The sequence below is a fragment of the Numida meleagris genome, chromosome 4 (assembly GCF_002078875.1).
Source record: "Numida meleagris isolate 19003 breed g44 Domestic line chromosome 4, NumMel1.0, whole genome shotgun sequence".
Taxonomy (NCBI): domain Eukaryota; kingdom Metazoa; phylum Chordata; class Aves; order Galliformes; family Numididae; genus Numida; species Numida meleagris.
The window spans coordinates 33,450,178-33,456,979 of NC_034412.1; the positions used below are offsets into that span (position 1 = coordinate 33,450,178).

At 35.9% G+C, this 6,802-nt stretch overlaps 1 long non-coding RNA gene across 1 annotated transcript; it reads left to right on the plus strand.

Annotated features, from left to right (window-relative positions):
- LOC110398807 lies at nt 2,815-6,532 on the plus strand. The gene is made up of 3 exons (XR_002438625.1): nt 2,815-3,212; nt 4,012-4,080; nt 5,293-6,532. It is a non-coding gene; the product is annotated as an uncharacterized LOC110398807 (long non-coding RNA).

Here is a 6,802-nt window from a genome sequence, read left to right on the forward strand (position 1 = left end):
GAGGGAAAAGATAAAAACTTGCAGATCATGAGACCTTGTCCCTTTTTCCACCGTCTCTCATCTTGGCAGCACCTCGCTCTCCAGACGTCTTATTGTCGGTAGTAGAGTAAGGCCTACCTTGACTTTGGACATTCTTTCTCTCTGTATTGGATTTATCAGCTTAAATTGTAATTATATTGTATTATAGTGTGTTGTTTTGCATTCTGATATCTTATTTAGTAAATTAGTTTGTTTCTCCTCAGATTGTTGCCGCTGTTCTTTGCTCTCAGGTCCATCTCCCTACCCTTTTCCCCTTTCCCCTTTTCCCGGGACGTGGACCCGTGGGTCCCCCGTCCCCTTCGTCACAGAATCGGGCCTAACGCCCGTAAACCGTTGACAGAGATCGAAGAGGGTCAAGCACAAGTGGCAAGAGAAAAGAGTGTGATCTTAATTTATTTTTTAAATATACCATTGGAGGCAGAATCATTTGTACCAAGAATTTGGCACAGAAGTTGAATTCATTCACATTCCAGCTCTTATTTTCATCAAATGAAAATACTAGGCTACATAAGCAGAAAGGATTTTTTGTACAAATAGCGTCATTGCTACAAAAAAAATCAAACAACAAACTGGAAATTAGAGTCCTCATCAAGGAAACAAAAATGCATTTCAAGTTCACAAACTGACAAATGAACAAGTGTTCACTGCAGAATATAATTTATTCCAAGTGATTTAAAGTGCTTTCGGTCAAGATTTCTTTCTTCCAGAATTTCATTTTTTATGTTATATACAGTTTTCGTTCTGACTGGTAACTGTATTTCAGTTTCGCAATTCTAAGCTGTATATTAATATTTCTAATGAGAAAAAACACAAGCCTGTTATGTCTTTGCCTTCTGAGTACAACTTATTCTTTCTTATTTCTATTTTCAGTCGAATTGCATTGTGATTTTTGTGTGCCTGTTGGGTTTTTTTGTTTGTTTTTTTAAGAACTGAGAACATATATCAAGTTGTATCTGAAAATCTTAACGTTGCTCAGCTACATCAGGTAGTCTCAAGATACAATATATATTGTCAAATACATAGAAAATACTGTCTTCTAGACACATACAAGATCTTGAAGACTTGTAAACGTTCCATGCATCTCTATTTGATTCCAGACTAATTTTCTTTTCATGAAAAAATATTTGCTAATTTCCAAGGTCAATTTGACTACTGTCATCTCCCAAAAGCAGATCATCTATGAATCTTACGTTTTTTCTTATACTGCCCCCTATCCCTCTACTCTCATTAACTTCTCTAAGAGGTTTCCATCCATTATTATTTGTTTCCAACACCATTTGTTGATCAAGGCAAATTTCTAATGTTCTTTGAGATACTAAACAGATCCAAACACTTGAGGCAGTCACTAAGGAATTTTTTTCCAGACTTCAAAGATTTTATTTTTTGTATTTATCACTGTCATTTCAAAACTAGATGACAGATGTTAATTAAGTATTCATTAAGCGTCTTACCTATAATGTACAAAGTAGTATATTTTTCTCCTATCCTTTACCATATAACTTATCTTATTACCACACTTGTGCTCTTAAAAATTATATCGTTAGCCCTCAATCACTTTCATTTTCCAACTGTCTCTATTTTGCGGATGGAGACTAAAGTACTTCACAATTCACTCATGAGAGGAAGGCAGAAAGATATTTATTTGTATAAAATAGATATAAGATGGTAGTTGTTTGAAAAATTATGACAGCGACTTAACAAGATTCGAAATGGCTAGGTATCCTTGACTATTTGCTACACAGAGAGTTGGGGATGCATAATGAATCTACAATCAAATCTCAGTGAAGCTGGTAGCTTAAAAACAGAAAATTACTTACTGAGGATCGGTAGGCAAGACATCACCATGGCCCAGGTGATTCTCTGCACAGGCGTTAGTTAACCTCAAGAGATGTCCCTGCTCAAGGTGAGGTTCTGGGGTACAGCCAGTTGCTTAAAAGAACTCCCAAACCAGCACATGAATTAACTTATAAGTTTACTGCAAATTATCTCTATGCAATTTTTCTCTTTCCCTTCTTAGTTTTATCTTCCTATTATGCAATTATTTATTTCTTATTTGTTGTTATTGTTGTTGTTGTGGGAAATACTGAATTCCACATTATGAGACTATAATATTTATAAATTTTTAAATGTCTAGATAGCTTTTGCTTAGTATAAAAATAAATTATTTGCCTTTTTTGTTATATATATTTTATTCTTGTATGTAAGGTGCATATATTGTTATATACATTATAATATATTATTCTATTTCTGTTATATTTTTTAATATCCAATAAAGAGAAAAATACAGATGTTAATGTAATAAAAAGCAATGCAAATTCTACCACAATTGGAAAGATGACCAAACGGAACTTCAAAAGTATTAAAACAAACAAGCAAACCATGACAATTTTTAACAGCTAATTTCCACTTCATATACATTTGTACTTCCTGATTCAACCTGAGATGAGAAATAGAAGCACAGATATACCACAGTAAAGCCTCTGTTTGTAGCTGTTCCAACATGACCTGAAACAGTGGGTATTAATGATATTAGGAGAAAACTAATTCTCATTAAATTAGTTGAAGCCACTTTGCAAAATTTAAGAAGTTTTTAAAGTTCAAGTAAAGGTATATCTATTTTCTGAGTATTTGTGTTGGAGGGCAGGTTGCTCGGCAGCACGTAGCTACTGATTTACTAATGATTTACGATGTAATCTTAGATGAAAGGGGCAAGTTATACCTGCATGGAATGTGGTGTTTCTAGTAGAGTTCTGTACTTAACAACATGTACTGTACACAAAATTAGCCTGGGTAACGGTATTGTTCTCTTATACGCTTGGTCGCATAGACCCTGTATCCCTGGAAGCATATATGCTATATAAGATGGTGTGTTGCTACAATAAAGTTGAAGCTGCGTGCACTCACATTGAGTGGTCGTGCTTCCCCACGCAAGGAGGGCAACCCTTTGGGAAAACTTGGGGCGTTTCCCAACATATTTGAATCAAATATTTCTGGGTTTATGTATTTCCTTGATTTAGCGGCCTCCTGGCCCCAGGGCAATAGGAAACAAATGCTCAGGGGGACAAAGGTATGAGGAACGTTGCTGCTGCCTCAACCTCACTTGCTCAAAAGGCGCATTCCCAACCCTACAGCTCAGACTGGCCAACCCTAAAGAGCTGGAGTAGTTACAAAGTGTAATTAATATTTCTTCTATTCTTCAGTAACAGGCACTACACTACTAATTACTTGGAGCTGTAAATATCCAACTAAATCAAAAAAAATTTAACAGTAAAACAGAAACTAACCAAAGGAATATATATATATATATATGTACATATCTACCAATAGTATGAAATGAAGCATCCCCAGCTACTATTGTAACTATTTTTGTAATATCCTCAATGACAGTTCTACTCTCTTTTTCATATCCATTATTAATAAAGTAGCAAATCTGTGTGGCACAAGATATGAAAGAAAATCCTTTGCAATAACCTGGAAACAGATTGCTTCTCAAAACCCAGCCCAAATGGAAAGAGCTCTACATCTGGTAATATGATAAAATGCCTTTCTATTCCCACCTTATCATTTTATGCTACCTAAACCAGCTCAAACTAGGTCATGATTGCAGAGAAAACAACATTCTCATTACATTCTAATGACTATTCAAAGCTGGGATTATGCTTTTTTTTTGTACTCTCCACCAATTTTTAATCACATGGAGACTTGCTAACATCTAACTCAGTGTTACTTGTTTTCCCTGAAAGAACAAACAGTATGCCAGAAGCAGGCACTAAAAGTATGCTGCACGCAGCATGCTAGGAGAACCCTAAGGAGCACAACTTAGATAGTCACTCCTATATGACTAAGAGAAAAGGCTGGAAGAAAAATGTGTAGGAAGAGTCTAAATGACTTACATGTGACTGTATGTTTTTCCCATTAGCTGAAAACATGCTATATCCTCACTGTTTCACTAAAAATATTCTATTTTTCCAGGAGCTGGAAGCATGGACTAGGGGGAAAAGAGCAGAGGATTCACCTGCCAGATGATTTTCTTTCATGTTGGTAAGGTTTTTTCTAAACTGAGAAGTTATTGAGAAGTACAGTAAGATTTTGGATTCCATTAAGTATTCCTCACTGAATACTAGAAAAATATCCTATTAAATCACACATCGTTAAAATTATATGCATGTGGTGTGTGCCCAGTCTGACTCAGAGATGTGGCTAGAGCATCTCCAAGACAGAAGGGAGAATGATTCACACCTTTCCCTGAGAGAAGCTGTACCTCACCCTGCTTGCTTTCAAGCCTTGCTCCAGGCACAGCCCTGATCACTAACATTCTGCAAATATTACCTAAATGTCAAAAGTCAGAAATAATATTTTTTTAATGAAATAATCACTCACAGTGGAAAACAACAACAACAAAACAAATAGAAGGTAGTAATGAGTAGTTACTTCAGCCATATTTACTCACCAGGATAAATCCCAAAGTTAGGAACTTTCATAGAACAAATAGCGAGCAAAACTGATAAAAATGTCAAGCTCTCAGCATACAACTAAATTAATTAATTAACAGTATAGATACTATGAAAATATACAAGATAGAAATATAAATATACAAGAGCACTTCCAGAAAAGTCTGAGTTTGGAAGACAGGAAAGCCAGAAAAAGATAGCTAGTGAGCTACTTGCCATATGAAAGAAGAATAAACTTGTTTTGGGGACATCTCTAAATTAATGAAGTGAGCTTTTGTAGTTCACTTAAAAATAAATAAATAAATACCTCGTTTCTTCTTCAAAACCATCTGCCATGTAATCAGATTCTGTGGTCATCACACAGACTCTATAAAATCAAAGTACAGATGGTGGTTTATTATAAAATAACATAGGAGGCTTAGAATAGATGATACATTTGGTCATTTTTGCACATAAACTCCCTGATTAAGTATGAAAAATGTGAACATTTGTTTATCTTGGAAAAACTGCTATTACTTGTCAAGCATGACCAATTATGTATTTCTAAACTGTTATCCATATAATTAAGAAAAACAGCCATCTGTAAAGTCAGAAGTTTGCATCTGTTTTTTGTGGATTTTGTTCGAGAATATCCCCCCACCCCAATCCACATATAAATATGATTTCTCTAATCTGATTAATTCATAAAACAGTAACAGAAAAAAAACCACAGAGAAAGCCGATTGCAAGAGGTCTATTGGAATTTCCTTAATTTTGTATTTCTTAATCTTTTTTTGTTGTTATTTTCTCTCCTTTTTTTCAGGCAGATGTCAGCTAGTAACAAGGAAGGAAAATATGAAGACTTCTAACAAATATTTTTATTTTTCACCCTTTACTGCACCTAAGAGATGCATAAGATCTACATTACAACAAGGAAAAAATGAAAGCCTTTCTTATTTTGCAGTTGCTTGATTGTTTGAATTTCAATTGAGAGAGAAAAAAATACCATGTATTTCTAGATTCTGTATTACTAAGGCAAAACTTTGCCATAGAAATATATAAGCAAGACTAACTGCAGTTTAAGTTGGTGCAACAAGTATCTGTAAGGTGGGGGAAGGGAAATCAATAAAACCACATTTCAACATTTTTAACACAGAATTAGAAATTAGGTCTGGGAAAGGGATGCTCTCTGGAGGTGGTTTCAATGACTCTGAAATTTGCTTACGAAAGTTAGAAATATATCAAAGACTGAACACTTGAACACCAGCAGTTTTGTATCTGAATGAGTAATAAATGTTGATATTGAATAAAATCTGAAACTAATTCTGAATGGTCCAGTACATCCCGCTATAAACATTGGCATTCTTTTTGAATCAGGTCAGAGGAAAACTCTGATTAGAAGTCTCAAAAAAAGAGTGGTTCTAGAGTAATTGAGTAAGTCTACATTATAATCACGGAACTGTAATTTATGTTAGAAGGGATCTCAAGAGGTCACTGAAGTCATCTTCTTGCTCCCAGGTTGTTCACAACTGTGACTACTCAAATTCTTAACGTCCCCAAGGATGGAGGTTCAACAGCTTCTTAAGCAACCTCTTCATGTGTTTGACAGCTGTCCTGGCTAAGTCAGAGAAAGAAATACAAACACAGTAATCATTGCAAAACACAATCAGTTTTTGTATCTTTTCCTAAGCTCCTGTACTGTAATTTATTTGCATCATTTCCTGTCCACCTCTGCTGTAGATGAAACCAAGACCAGCTCTTAGGCACTGCCTTCCCTAGGCTGTACAAGCCTTGCTCATCCAGTTTCTCCTCATAGGACAACATCTTTGTGTTATTACACCACTGTAATAACCAAGTCACCGATTGACCAACTAGACTACATTTCCCTCCACCTTTCTGTTGCTTCTAGTGTACTAGAGGCTTATATATCATGCACAAAGGCTAATATGTGACACACTCATATGCCATCGTTCACATCCCTCCCTAGTTTCACGACCAGCAGAACGTGATTTTCCTAACTGTTCTTGCATGTCTAAACAGTGTCTGTATAGTCCTCCTGTCTCGCTCCAATTTACAGGAGGGAGAAGGGGTTCTTTTAATATATGTATACCCGACGGCGAGATTAAGACACAACGGGTCAAATGTTAGCCCGACCAGTTTATTACAAATCCTAGTAGCTTAGGGAGATGGGGAAGGGAAGGTGGGCGATAGAAAAGAGATGAAAAAGCAAGGAGTCTTTGTAGAAAGCAAGAGAGATAGTCACCACCAGGGGTCCAGCGTTGTTTGTAGCGCCGACGTTGATCTTCTCAGGTGATGGGTCATCAGGGCTTGTT